The sequence below is a fragment of the Macaca nemestrina genome, chromosome 3, assembly GCF_043159975.1.
Source record: "Macaca nemestrina isolate mMacNem1 chromosome 3, mMacNem.hap1, whole genome shotgun sequence".
Taxonomy (NCBI): domain Eukaryota; kingdom Metazoa; phylum Chordata; class Mammalia; order Primates; family Cercopithecidae; genus Macaca; species Macaca nemestrina.
The window spans coordinates 150,297,078-150,311,865 of NC_092127.1; the positions used below are offsets into that span (position 1 = coordinate 150,297,078).

Below are 14,788 nucleotides of genomic sequence, written 5' to 3' on the forward strand. Positions count from 1 at the left end.
CATTTATCTGATTGGTCAGTTTGGAACGCGCAGTCCTTGGACCGCCTCTTCCTTTTGCGGAAACTGCTCATCGGAAGTACCTGTTTAACCGGACCCCTCCAGGCTGTAAAACGGAAAGGCTGAGAATTTGCCTCTGCGCCATCTTCTTTTGGCTGCTACCCGTGACGTCGTTGGTAAGTTTGTCTAATTCCGGGGTTCGTTATCAGTAAGCTGACAATTATAAGACACAGTCTTCACTCGTTGCTCTAACAGTTATCAGGAAATATTTTGAACTTTTTTTCCCACTTCTTTTGTTTCATTTTTCCCAGAGGGAATGGAAAGACGTTATATTTTGGACCTTCTGTCACTCTGACGTCTAGGACATAGGATGGGAGTAAAAAGAAAATGAAAAGGAAAAGACTTCCATGTTGCAGAGCGATTTGCGTAGTTGTATCTTTTGGCATGGCTAAAGTGGGAAGTGTTACGCTGTGGCAGAATTCTAGGTACCGATCACATATGTTCAGTGTAGTGGCAGTTTTGCCCACAGGAGAGAGGCTGTTTGTATATAAGCAGGTTTGCCTACCTTGGGCTGTAAGAAAAAGCCAACAAGCTTTGAGGGACTCAGCAAACAAAATCTGACCAGGAGTGCTGAGGCATCCCTGTTAAACGGGTGTTGGTCAAGTGATTATTGCTGCTTGGCTTTGAAATCTGTAGACGCAGTTTTTTCTAAGTAGCCTTGACTGAGAGAAGGGTTTGATTATAGAGTCTTTTTGTGTGCGAGCCTTATAGATCTCAAAGTGTTTCTAGTATGGCCAGTGGTATTTTCAGGAAATGTTTAGTGCCAGGCCTACATAGGGGACATATATAGTCTGCTCCAATTGTGACCGAGTGGGGTGGCTGACACTTGTAATCCCAGCAATTTGGGAGGCCGAGGCGGGAGGATCACGAAATCAAGAGATCAAGACCATCCTGGCCAACATGATGAAACCCCGTCTCTACTAAAAATACAAAAATTAGCCGAGCATGGTGACACTTGTCTGTAGTGCCAGCTACTCGGGAGACTGAGCCGGGAGAATCGCTTGAACCCCGGAGGCGGAGGTTGCAGTGAGTTGAGATCGCCCCATTGCACTCCAGTCTGGCCACAGAGAGAGACTCCGTCTAAAAAAAAATAAAAAGTCTGCTCAAATTCTGATCTTTTATATTGTTTTGACTCCTCTTCAGAGACAAGAGATGGAAGTTTGGAGTGACAAATCTTGGAGTTACCTGACTTGGCCATCGATTTAATAGTTGTTCCTATTTTATGATCTCAGGGTGGCTTTGAATTTAACAATTCTATGTACTCTGGTCATAACTTTTGATCTTTGAGATCCACAGTGTGACTCCATCCATAGGAGGTGCGTATGGATATCAAATTATGGAGATGGATATTAAATTAAAAAGCAACGGGAACCCTTCTTGTTAAGAGCATATACCTTCTTCATAAATTGATGATGAGAAACCATTCAATACAATTATTGCAAAAACAGTGAGAAAGCGATTTAAAAGTCTAATGATTGGAATATCTGGTTCTAAAAATCATTTTTGCTTAGGATTTTTAGGTGCTAGAGTAGTTTAAAATTTATGCTTCATTGTTAATAGAGAGCAGTGGAAAAATGGAAGCAATAAGTTAGAGCTGGAGAAAAAGAAAAGTTTTTAGGAGCAAATTTGGGAAATTAGGACACCAGCTTAAGAGAAATGACATAGAAAATGATATTTGAAGTTAAAGTAGACATCTGTAAGAGGGAAATAGAGATTCAAGAGGATCTAAATGTTGTATGTCATAGGATTGGTAAAAGGAGAGTTTAAAAGTTTGGTTGTTACTAGATGGAGGTAAGAACCTGAGTCAAAGTAATCAAAAAGAGAAAGAGGCAAGATCTCAAATGGAATGGCTCCTTCAAAGAGAGTCAGGAAATGAAAAACTGTTAAGAAGTCACAGTTAAGGGATGACGTTAAAGGCAGGTAAAACTAAGACTAGGGAAATCTGTTGAACTCACAGTATCATTAGGTGATTTTCAAGGTAATATAGCCATTACAGATTTTGAACGTAGTCATATTTTGTGCTTTGAAGGATTGTGCCCAAAAATTAGATTCAAGACAAGGCTCAAGCAAGAGGGGCATATTGGAACGAGACAGGCAAGAAGATAAATTCAAGCTTAAGTAGACTAGATGTTGGTCTAATGAAAGAAAAGTTCCTGTGTGGAATTATTTGTCTCAGGGAAGAAGAGGGGAAAATATATGTTTGAATGGTAGATACTTTTAGTAAATTCAAAATTGACTGATTTCATTGTTATTGATAGAGAAGAAGATTCTGAAACTTAAGAACTAGAGGAGTATGTTAGAAAAAGACTAATGCATAGAAAAAAAAATAAGGTAGTGAAGTATTCATTTCCAGCAAACAGCATTAATACTATGTGTGTTGGAGAAGAGACCAAATTAATAAGCAGGTTAAGCAGTTAGAAACTCAGCTTCCTAAGTTTATTACATAGCTAAGAACAGTTAAAACTTTCTGAAAGGTGTGAGAGAAGAATAGAAGAAAATAAAAAGTAGAAGTGTGTTTCATTGTTGCAGAAAAATATGTAGCAGAAAAAAATGCTATTCAAGGTCTATACAATTTTATGATGAAAGAGTGCGTAAAGGAGCACATGGAAAAGGATTAGTTCTCTTTCAGCCTCTGGAGGCTCAGGCTGCAGAATCATCAATTGCAGCTTCAGTTCAGGAATCTACTGAGAGTGATTTTCCAGCTGAAATAAATAGATGAGTGAGAAACCCTCCCTAAAGGGCAGGTCACCAGCTTATCAATTCTGTAACAAGAAACAGTGGAAGGAGCTACTGTAATATAGTATTGAAATAGATGCTTATCAGAGATGGTGGGCTCTGTTTTGTAAGATAGAGTCCACCTTCAGCTGCACCAAAGTGGCAGAAACTGAGGGCTCAGAGAGGGAATGAAAATGAAGAGGTTTTAAAAACAGGTTGTAGAGGGAAAATTTTATACTTAATTAAAACCTGGTGATCTTGACTGGAAAATTTTAAACTTTTCTGGAAGGTAGGAATGTCTCAAATGTCATTCTCTGAGAGCGGCAACAGTATGCTGAGCGCATTTTACTCCCAGTTATGATGAATCCTTAATGTCAAAATTATCGTATTGATGGGAGTTTTCTGGATTTTGTGTTACTCACATAAATGACAAGCATTCTGATGAGGCTGCAGCCAAGAATATTTTCATGTCCCCTTCTTCCTCTAGATGACATTCAGCTCTGGTTTCTAAGAACACAGTGTACTTTGGGATAACTGTTTTAGGGTTTGGGAATGTGGCTATGTTTGTATTACATAGGTGTGTGGACAGTTGTGTTGAGTATATATATTCTTTTAGTATTGTTTTTGAACCATACATTTGTAAAATTAAAAGAGTTGGAAAAATGTAAATTTGACAAACCTTACTTCTATTCATATATTTACCCATGCCTGCAGGTTCTATTTATTTAGTTGTTTGTTGCTTAAAAAAAAAAAAAAAAAAAAAGTGTATAATACTTAAGTGTCCAAATACAGTCCTATGTACTTTGCAAATATTAACTCATTTATATCTTGTATCAGCTCTCTGAGGTATTTGAATGTCTATACTCACCATATTAAAAATAGGCTCGGAAAGGTTTTAATTTGGAAGTGACAGAAACAGACTTAGGCAATCTGGCTTCAGATTCGTAAGTAGGTAGGTAATCCGTTTAGTAGGTTCTACCATACTATGTATACCTAATGTGTTGTCTTTTAATATGCAAACACATACGAATAGGAATCTATATTCTTAATTTTTCGTTTTCTCTACAAAAGATAGCAGACTTTACATACACTGCTCTGTACCTCTTTTTTTTTTTTCAGTCAACTGCATGTTTTCAGTCTGTGGAAAACTGTTCCTTGTTGCATGGAATTAATATTTTATGATGTGAATACATCATAAACAGTTTTCTGCTAGTGGATGCTTGCATGTCTAAATTCCTAAAAGTAGAATTGTTTTATCAAAATATAAATGCCTGTGTAATGTTTGTGTATTACCAAATTTCTCCCTGTATATGTTGTACCGTTTTGCATTCTTCTTATGGTGTGAGATCTGTTTTGTTAACAGAGTATTATGAAAATTTGGATTCTTGACAGTCTGATAAGTGAAAAATATTCTGTGGTGTTTTAATTTGTATTTATTATTTAATAAGAACATGTGAATGAGTTGTATACCTTTGCATTTCTTTAAGGGCTGTTTTAATTTTTCTGTGAAGTGATTTTCATTTTCTTTGAACATTTTTAGGAATTTATCACTGTTATCTCCATTTGAGTTCTAGCTGCTCTTTTTATATGATGGAGATGAATCTTTTGCCTATGATGTGAGTTTGAAATATTTTTTCCCTAGTGTGTCATTTGTCTTTTGACCCTGATTTTTCTTTTAATGTAGTACAATTTATCAGTATTTCCTTCTTTATGTAATGGGTTTTAGTCATTTAGAAATGTCTTTTTCATTCTAGATTTTAAGGGAATTTGTGGGTTTTCATTTAGTACTGCATGGTTTCATATTTCTTTCCCTTTGTACATTTAAATCTTTGATTCAGTTTTAGTTTATCAGAGGTCATAAGAATATGGTAGAGATACAGCCACAGCTCACCATTTTTTTTTTTTTTTTTGGTGGATGATTATTCTTTGGGCTCTTTACAATGTGGCTAGGAAAATTTGTCTTTGATGTGATATAATTTCTGAATCCCTGGAGGAACTGCAGTCATGCATTGCTAAACAACAAGGATATATGTTCTTAAAAATGCATCATTAGGTGAGTTCATCATTCTACAAACATCATACAGTGTATTTATACAGACCTAGATGGTATAGCTTAGTACACACATAGGCTATATGGTATAGCTAATCGCTCCTAGGCTACCAATCTGTACAGGATGTTACTTTACTGAATACTGAAGGTCCTTGTGACACAATGGTCAGTATTTGTGTAGTTAAACATATATAAACATAGCAAAGGAAGAGTAAAAATACTGTATGAGATAAAAAATGATACACCTGTATTGGGCACTTAGCATGAATGAGGAGCCTACAGGACTAAAAGTTGTTCTGGGTGAGGCAGAGAGTAGTGAGTAAATGTGAAGGCCTAGGACATTACTGTATACTACTGTTGACTTTATAAACCCTGTACACTTAGACTACACTGAATTTATTTAAAAAATAAGTAATTGTGCTACAATATTACAGGGACTACAATGTCACTAGGTGATGTGAATTTTTCAGTTCCATTTTAATATTATAGGACAGTCCATCATTGACTGAAATGTTGTTATGTGGCACATGACTGTATGCCCATTCTAAGTATTAAGAATGCCTCTGAGAAGTGGCAGAAGAATAAATTCATCATGATGTTTTATTGACTTTTATCTAAGCATTGTGATTTGAACATTTTCAAGGTGTAGCTCATAAGGAAATGAAAATTTGATTATGGACTTTAATTCCTTTGAGTGTTAATGGTTTTTTTATTTGAATTTCCAAGGTGATTTAATTTTTGCATTAAATTTATTCTTGGGAATGTAATAATTGAAAGGGCTTATTTTCAAATTTGGCCTATCTCTATAATGTTAGAATTGTATTCTTGGAATTTCTTATGTTGTTTGTTCTTATCGCAGGACCCTGATGTATTATGCTAGATATATACTTGTCATAATTTTTGATAAGACATAGAATTAGTAATAAGTTTTCAGCTTTAGTTATAGACTAACTACAATTTTTTTATTTTTATTTTTATTTATTTATTTTTTTGAGATAGGGTCTCCCTCTGTCACCCAGCCTGGAGTACAGTGGTGTGATCTGGGTTCACTGCAACCTCTGCCTCCCAGGTTCAAGTGATTCTTGTGTCTTAGCCTCCCGAGTAGGTGGAAGTACAGGTGTGTGCCACCACGTCTGGCTAATTTTTGTATTTTTAGTAGCGACGAGGTTTTGCCATGTTGGCCAGACTGTAGAATGACTACAGATTTAATTTAATTAATGTAGTTTTGACCTACTTTGGAGAATTCGGGATTCACAAAGCTTAACTGCTAACAGTGGCCTCAGAACGATACCTAAAGTCATAGATAGTGTAGGTGACTCATGAAATGGAAGAAGCAAAGAAGCAATGTCTTGATAGGCTGCTGATTCCCTTCTCTGAAGGAGAGCCATGCTGACTGATCATAAGCTTAATGATTAAGTCCAGTGGTTTAGTAGAACAAAAATGCTGCAGATCATTAGTATATGGAAGGGATTATAGAATGCTTTATTTCTTTTTGTGATGTTTCCTTTTATGTGGAAGGTCCACTGTTATAACATGTTTGATCTCTTGGTCTAACTTTTATGTGAGTAGTTAAGGGAGTTATATGATTGTTGACTTTAGAAGAAGAAACTAGAACATTGTCCTCCTTTTTTTCTTGGGATTCAGCTGTCCTCAGGAAGTTGCTCTGCTCTTCCATTTTACAGGGGTAAGAGAAGGACTTTCCTCATACTGTTGCTGAGACTGAGTGGGAAGGTCTGTGTAATATTGGAAAACCCATTGTTCATAGATGTATTAGGCAGGGTTCTCCAGAGAAACAAAGCTAATAGGAGATATAGAGATAGATACACAGGGATAAGAAGAGATTTGTTAGGGGAATTGTCTAATGCAATTATGGAGGCTGAGAAGTCCCATAACATGTTGTCCCAAGATGGGGAACCAAGAAAGCTGATGGCGTGATTCAGACTGAGTCCTTAAATATGAGAACCAGAAGAACAGATTGTGTAACTTCCACTGTAATACCTAAGGCCTGAGGACTCGGGGAGACCACTGATGTAAGTTTTTGTTTTTGTTTTTTTTTTTGAGACGGAGTCTGGCTCTGCAGGCTGGAGTGCAGTGGCGCGATCTCGGCTCACTGCAAGCTCCGCCTCCCGGGTTCACGCCATTCTCCTGCCTCAGCCTCCCGAGTAGCTGGGACTACAGGTGCCCACAACCGCGCCCGGCTAATTTTTTGTATTTTTAGTAGAGACGGGGTTTCACCGTGGTCTCGATCTCCTGACCTTGTGATCCGCCCGCCTCGGCCTCCCAAAGTGCTGGGATTACAGGCGTGAGCCACCGCGCCCGGCCTGATGTAAGTTTTTGAATGTGAAATCTGGTGAACCAGAAGCTGCAGTGTTTGAGGGCAGGAGAAGATGGCTGTTCCAGCTTAAAGAGAGAGAGAGTTGGTTCACCCTTTCGCTGCCATTTTGTTCTTTGGATCCCCAATAGATTGGCTGACGTAAGTCCGCATTACTGAGGGTGCATCTTCTTTACTCAGTTTACTGACTCAAATGCTAATGTCTTCTGGAAACACCCTCACAGACACACCTAGAAATAATGTTTTACCAGCTATTTCGGCATCTTTAAGCCCAGTCAAGTTGACACATAAAATTAATCATACAACAGATTAACTTGTACTCTCTAAATGTGCTTTATTTGATGCAGAGGTAAGATATTGATCTCATCTTAAGACAACTCCTTTGTATCGCTTAATTGTTTAGAACTCGGGTAGGACTGCCAGTTACTGATTTTTTCTACCCCCAACTCCATCAGAGTGGGAAGACTATGATGAGGACAGTAGGATGATTTATCAGAAATTTCCGTTGATTATGTCTCATAGCTGAGGTGGGAATCAGGTTCATCGGTGAGACCATAACTTTCAGTATCTGCTCTAGTAGCAATCCATGTTTAGTATCATGTTGAGGGAGCATATGACAGGTTATATTACCACAAGATATCACAAATAAAATGAACAAGGATCATCTGAATGCCACCCTTCATACCTCAGTGTTACATATGCTTTTTCTGAAACCAGAATAAGAAATCACAGGAAAGTCTGAATTTATAAACACATTGAAGCTTTATGCTAGACTAGGTAATCAAAGGCAGAAATTATAATAAAATGTAGAAATAAAGTTACATATTATACACCTGAGGTTCTAGAACTGCTAAGAATATAAAGTTCACATTGTGTTGAGTTTTTAACATTTGTCTTTGTCTTTTTTTGGGCTGTTACAACAAAATACCATAATCTGGGTAGCTTATAAACAACAGTAATTTATGTCACATAGTTCTGGAGACTGGGAAGTCCAAGATTTAGGAGCCAGCAGATTTATGTCTGGTGAGGCCACCATTTGCTTATAAATGACAACTTCTTGCTGTATTCTCACATGGTAGTAGGGACAAACAAGCTTCATTGGGCCTCTTTTATAAGGGCACTAATTTGATTAATGAGGGTGACCTATCAAAGGCCCCCACTTAATGTCATCACTGTGGGGGTTAGAATTCAACAAATGAATTTTGGGGGAACACAAACATTCAAATCATAGCAGTATTTGTTTGTATTAATTTTATTCTGAATTTGAGGTGCCCCATGTCAGTAGCAGATTTCTTCATGAGAAAGACGACCACCCTCCTCCCCTGCCGCCAGTTTTTACATTTCTGGTGAGACAGTGAGAGCCAGGTCAGTTGTTCTACTCAAGAAGCCAAACTACCCAAGTAAGAACAAGAAAAAACAGATTTTCTCTGCTTATTTAAGGGCAAGGAGGCAGCTGTCCACCTCTCTTTCTGCAAGGGTATCCTTGGAAACATAATGGGCCTGATTCCTAACTTCAGCACTTTGGTATGTAAATAAAAATCTCCCCAGGAGCCACATAGCCCTGTGTGTCACTGACCTAGAGATGTCTCCAAGTCCTGGGTCTCATTCTTCGTTAGAATATAAATATCTAGGAATTTTCTGCTTTGTGCTTTCGCCCAGTAACTAGGTAACTATCCCAGTATATAACCTTTTGATTTGGGGAGATCTAAGTTTAATGTTGGGTCAGAACAGTTAGCTCCATCATTAGGGAAACAAATTGCTACAGATTTAATCCTTATGGTATGTGAAAATGTTTTTATGAGAAATGAAATGAAAGATTTTCTGACTATACAGTGAATATTTTTCCATGTTGAAGGAGGCTTGGGCTTTTTATAGGAACACTGAGAAATCTAGGGTTGTTTTATTTTTCCGCATATCTAGTACATGACTTTGTATTGTTTGTGCTTGATGAAACTGTTAACACTATACCTGGAGCATAGCAAGTACTCTACAAATGATAGCTATTATAATGATTACTATACTTATTATTTTAAGATGTCAAAAATGTCTGTGTAATTGTTGCAGAAATAATCATTCAAATAGAAAATACTTTTATATTCATTTATTTTATTTATGAAATTAATTTGTGGATGAAATTTAAGTTGGATAGAGTCTATCATGGGCCTGGAGACCTACAGAGAAGAATCTATACTTTCTCATGAAAGGCCAACTATTTAGCTCATGACTCACAATCTCTCTCTCATTGGCAGAAAAGCACCCCCCACATACATAAATGCACAGATCACACACACACACACACACACACACACACACACGCACCCTCCGATTGTTAAGCCTGTCTTCTTGAAGTGCATTTAGATTTCCATTCTCTTTAGGGTTTTATCAAAATGGATTTTATGCCTACCTAGGAATTGAGACTGAATCTATGCACTTGTTACTAGCTAAACTCACTAGTTAGGAGATGATTTCTTGCCTTTCTTAACTCATCTTTCAGATTCAAGTTACAAAGTTTCACATTCTTTTTATTTTCTAATACTGTGACAGTTTTTCAAATAAGTGGGTACTGAAATCTAGCTTGAAAGACAAAATTGCTGTACAGATGGAATTATTAGCATACAGTATAATAAAGTATATTTTAAAGATATAGTAGTTGAAAAAGGAGAGGGATCAATACAGGTAGGTTGGAGTAACTGATAATTTTTAGTAGAGGAGAAGGATAATGAGTTAGACCTTATTTTGTATAAGAGGTAAAGAAAGAAGATAGCATATCAGCTATGGGAACTGATAAAAACTAAGATCATTTATTGAACACAATTTGTTAATTTTTTTCTCCACCATAGTAAAATATAGCAATGAACAAATAAGAGGTGATGAGCAGTCCCTTCCTTCATGAGGTTACACTATAGTAGGTTTACAGTACACTGTTCATTGATTAATTCTGTCAATGAATTTGATAATCTAATTTTATGCTTAGGGAACAGAAAGATATATGCAAAAGGATATAGGGCTAGACCAAAGAGTTCAGATCAGATACTATGGACAATGTAGCATCAACACAGTTTTTAAACAGGGAAGTGAAATAATAAGAAACAATATTATATGAATATTTATCAATGATAAATTGAGGGGACTGGGCACAGTGGCTCACGCTTGTAATCCCAGCATTTTGGGAGGGTGAGGCCAGTGGATCTCTTGGGCCCAGGAGTTTGAGAACAGCCTGGTTAACACAGCAAGATCCTGCCTCTACAAATAATTAAAAAAAAAAAAAAATAGCCAGGCATGGTGGTGCATGTCTGTAGTCCCAGCTTCTTGGGAGGCTGAGGTGGAAGGATTGCTTGAGCCCAAGAGGTTGAGGTTGCAGTGAGCCATGATCACACCACTGAACTCCAGATTGGGTGACAGAGCAAGACCCTGTCTCAAAAACAATAATGAATGGTGAGATGGAGAGGCATATGAATCAGGTTGGCCAATTAGGGAAATACTGGAATAATTTAAGAGTAAATGATAAGAACATCTAATATAGATTTGGCTTTTGGAGAAGAGAATTCAGAAGAGTCCAAAGTTCTTGTTAGACCTAAGTCATGAATGGAATAAAAGAAGTAATTCAGAGATAACTTGAGGATTTGGAGAAAATAATACAAATTTGGAAGGGAAGGTGGCAAGTAAATCTTTATGCATATTTAGATATGGCCAATGACTATATCTAGGAAAAAAATCCCTTTAGACATTGAACATACAGTACTGGGATTCTAGGCAGGAGATATAGGTTCAGAGTTCTCCAGCCTAAAGGTGACAGCAGTCATGGGAATGAGTGAGCCCTTTGTGCTATAAGTCCAAAAATTAGGTTTAGAGGCAGCCCATAGGGAGTTAGAAGGAGAAACAGAGAGATGGAGATCGGAGAACATAGCCAGCATAGTTAGGGAAGCTGAGGAAATTAAAGTGTCAAGTTAATGTGGTTAACAATACCAGTTTAATGTGAGGTAAGAGAAAATGAGGTCTGATAAATTCTCATGTTAACTTTCTGGTTCAAAATATTACCCAGGGTAAGGGTGAGGTGTATAGTGGGGAACCTGATCTCTTGTGTCCATGTAAATATACACTTTAAGCCACTGTCATCCCTTGTTGCAGACTGATTTGTCAGATGAATTGGGAATGGGCTATTTAATTTGAGCAGCGGAGAGGAAGGAGGGATAGAAGTATGGATGGGGTTGGGACAGCAGTGCTGAGTTGACAGCCGTTGGGATTACCCTGAGGGATGCATGAGACAGAGTACTTGAGAAAGAACAATAACAGACTAGTTACTAATTTTGTGTTTTCTGATCGTATTGGGGACAATGAAGTACTCTTTTTATTAGCCACAATTAAAATGTTGTCTGTTGAATGGAACGGAAAGGTGACTCAGAGAAACACAACTTTTCCTAATACTCAAGGGGGGACACACTTAGCATTCTCCTGAGACAAAGAGAAAAAATCCAGCTGAACTGGTGTTAGATTGATTTTTTTTGATGTGGATAAAGATGAAAAGAAATCTAGGGAGATATCGATTCCTTTTCTTTCTTAAGACCTTAAATATGGGTGGTTGCGGGGAGAAAGGAGTTGAAACCTTTATTTTACAGAAGAGCTGGCAGTTCATGACAGGTTCTGTGGCCTGAATGACCTGTATTCCCAGACAGTTGCACCTGTCTTGACCCTGTTTGTTCCTGGTTCTGTTGTCTGTGCCCCTGGGGTGAGGCTAACACAGGACATTTGGGAAGCAATCCATAGCCTACCAAACAAGCCTTCAATTGTCATTTTAATGGGTATACTATTTCACCTTAATTTAATTTCCCTACCTCCAAGAATATATCTTGTTTTGTAAGTTCACAAGCTGACACGTCATCCAGAGAGACTATTTATTTTCCCTATCTTCTTCACACAAAGGCTGAGATTATTCTTGCAACAGTAATCAAGATCTTCTGTCTTTGGGTTGCAAAGAAAATGCATTCAACTGTACTTGAAAGAGAAAATTGAAAATCGGCTACAGATGATAAAGCACATTATCCTTCTCTTTCAGTTTTGTCTGTCATATCTGCTGAACTGCATTAGCAAAAGCAGAGGGTACCTGTTGCTGGCTATTGGCACAAAAATACAATATTCATTGTCCAAAACGGTGTATGAGGTGTGTTGTGGTTTACTTCTATTAAGGATTCTTGTTTTTCAAGTCCTTTTTTTTCCTTTTTTGTTAATTCTAGCATAGTACAAAATGAATGAGGAAAATAGTCCCCAGAGGAAAGTTTTTCCAATAGCTTTAATGGCTGGCAACTGTGAGTCTTTTAGAAAAATGATCAAATCTTAAGTGTGATTGGCTTGCTTATATTTCTGTTTTAACAGTTTTACAATGCTGGTGTAATTGTTTTAGGAGACATGTAGACTTCTTAGCATACTTAATGCTAGCTTTAATTATTTATTGCATTTATTGGGTATGTAAATCCTAAAATTGCCACTGGATACATCTACCAATAGTGTAACTGCTACAGTAATGAAAAGCATCTAGAAATAAAAGTAGGTTGGTACCTCTGAGATAGAGATTTCCATAAACAAAAGGTGTATTGCAGAATTTTCTTTTTCTCCATTAGACAGTCTTATGGGAATGCCAATTGTGAAACCATAGTCAAATTTATAGATATGCAAAGGTAAGAATAAAATATGAGTTTATACTCAGGTGTAAACAGTAAATAATTCTTTTTAGTCAGCTATATAACAAGAGGCCAGTGACACAAGTCTAAGCAAAATTGTAAAGTAGGAATAGTTTGTGTTCAGATACTTGTAGCCTGTGTTTTGTGTGTTTAATAATAACTTCTCCAGAAGTTTCCTTGCTTTTTCTCTCCCCTCCACATTTATTTATTCTCAAGAAGAGAGGACACTTATTCACGCTGAGGTTTAACTGATAATAAAAGTGGTGAAAGTGCAATAGGAAGAACTCTTTGAGACCAGCCAGTCCTGGCTTCAAGTCTAATTGTAATTATTTTAATTATTTTCTAGCTAAGTAATTTTACTGAATTTCTGCCTTAGGGAGATCGGGATTTGGTGTAAATTGAAGATCATACAGTTTTGGGGGGGGCTTTAAAAAATACAAAGCAATGTATATAAATTAAGAAAGTGATTACATGTAATTATACATGAAAATGACAAATCAAATAAACTCCAGAAAAACAAATAGTTTCTAACTTCCCAATACTTAAAAAAATTTTATTTTAGGTTTAAGGGAATATGTGCAGGTTTATTATATAGCTCAACTAGTGTCATGGGGGTTTGTTGTACAGATTATTTTGTCACTCGGGTACTGAGCCTAGCACCCAATAGTTATTCTTCTGTTCTTCCTTCTTCCACCCTCAACCGTCGAGTAGGTCCCAGTGTCTGTTGTTCCCCTCTTTGTGCCCATGAGTTCTCATCATTTAGCTCCCACTTATGAGTGAGAACATGCGGTATTTGGTTTTCTGTTCCTGCTTTAGCTTGCTATGGATAATAGCCTCCAGCACCAAACACGTTCCCACAAAAGACGTGATCTCATTCTTTTTTGTGGCTCCATAGTATTCTGTGGTGTATATATACCACATTTTCTTTAATCAATCTGTTATCGATGGGCATTTAGGTTAATTCTATGTTTTTGCTATTGAGAATAGTGTGGCAGTGAACATTGGTGTACATGTGTCTTTATAATAGAACGATTTATAAACCTTTGGTTATATACCCAATAATGGGAGTGCTGGGTCAAATGCTAGTTCTGTTTTTAGCTCTTTGAGGAATCGCAGTGCTGCTTTCCACAGTGGTTGGATTAATTTACTCTACCACCAAGAGTTGCTTGGCACAACTCCAACAATTGCTTGCTAACCTCAAAAGCATCTGTTATTTTTCAACTTTAAAAAAATAGCCATTCTGACTGGTGTGAGATGCTATCTCATTGTAGTTTTGATTTGCATTTCTCTAATGATCACAGGTATGGACCTTTCTTTCACATGCTTCTTGGATGCATGTATGTCTTCTTTTGAAAAGTGATCATATCTTTTACCCACTTTTTAATGGGGTTGTTTTTGCTTGTACATTTGTTTAAGTTCCTTTTAGATGCTGGATATTAGACCTTTGTCAGATGCATAGTTTGCAAATATTTTCTCCTATTGTAGGTTGTCTGTTTACTTTGTTGATGGTTTCTTTTGCTGGGCAGAAGCTCTTCAGTTTAATTAGATTCTACTCGTCAATTTGTGCTTTGGTTGCAATAACTTTTGCTATCTTTTTCACGAAATCTTTGCCTATTCCTATGTCAAGGATGGTATTGCCTAGGTTGTCTACCAGAGCTTTTAGAGTTTCGGGTTTTACATTTAATCTTTAATTTATCTTGAGTTGATTTTTGTATATGATACGAGGAAGGGGTCCAGCTTCAATTTTCTGCATATAGCTAACCTGTTATTCCAGCACCATTTATTGAATAGAGGGTCTTTTCCTCATTGTTTGCTTTTTTCAGGTTTGTCAAAGATCAAATGGTTGTAGGTGTACAGCCTTATTTCTGGACTGTCTATTCTGTTCCGGTACCATGCTGTTTTAATTACTGTAGCCCTGTGGTATAGGTATCGAAGTCAGGTAACATGAATATCTTCAGC

The 14,788-nt window shown here is 37.2% G+C and overlaps 1 protein-coding gene across 8 annotated transcripts in view; it reads left to right on the forward strand.

Moving 5' to 3' along the window:
- LOC105487680 (cytochrome c oxidase subunit 7B2) overlaps positions 1–14,788 on the forward strand; it is a 170,047-nt gene continuing 155,259 nt past the window's right edge. For 3 of the 8 annotated variants that reach the window (XM_071093641.1, XM_071093640.1, XM_011751209.3), the window contains exon 1: positions 1–173. The gene's annotated coding sequence lies outside the window, so the exon portion shown is untranslated. Of the gene's footprint in view, positions 174–4,336; positions 4,389–8,594; positions 8,679–14,788 lie in introns of those variants that run through there. The other 5 variants (XM_071093644.1, XM_071093643.1, XM_011751204.3 and 2 more) reach the window with 4 other exon arrangements.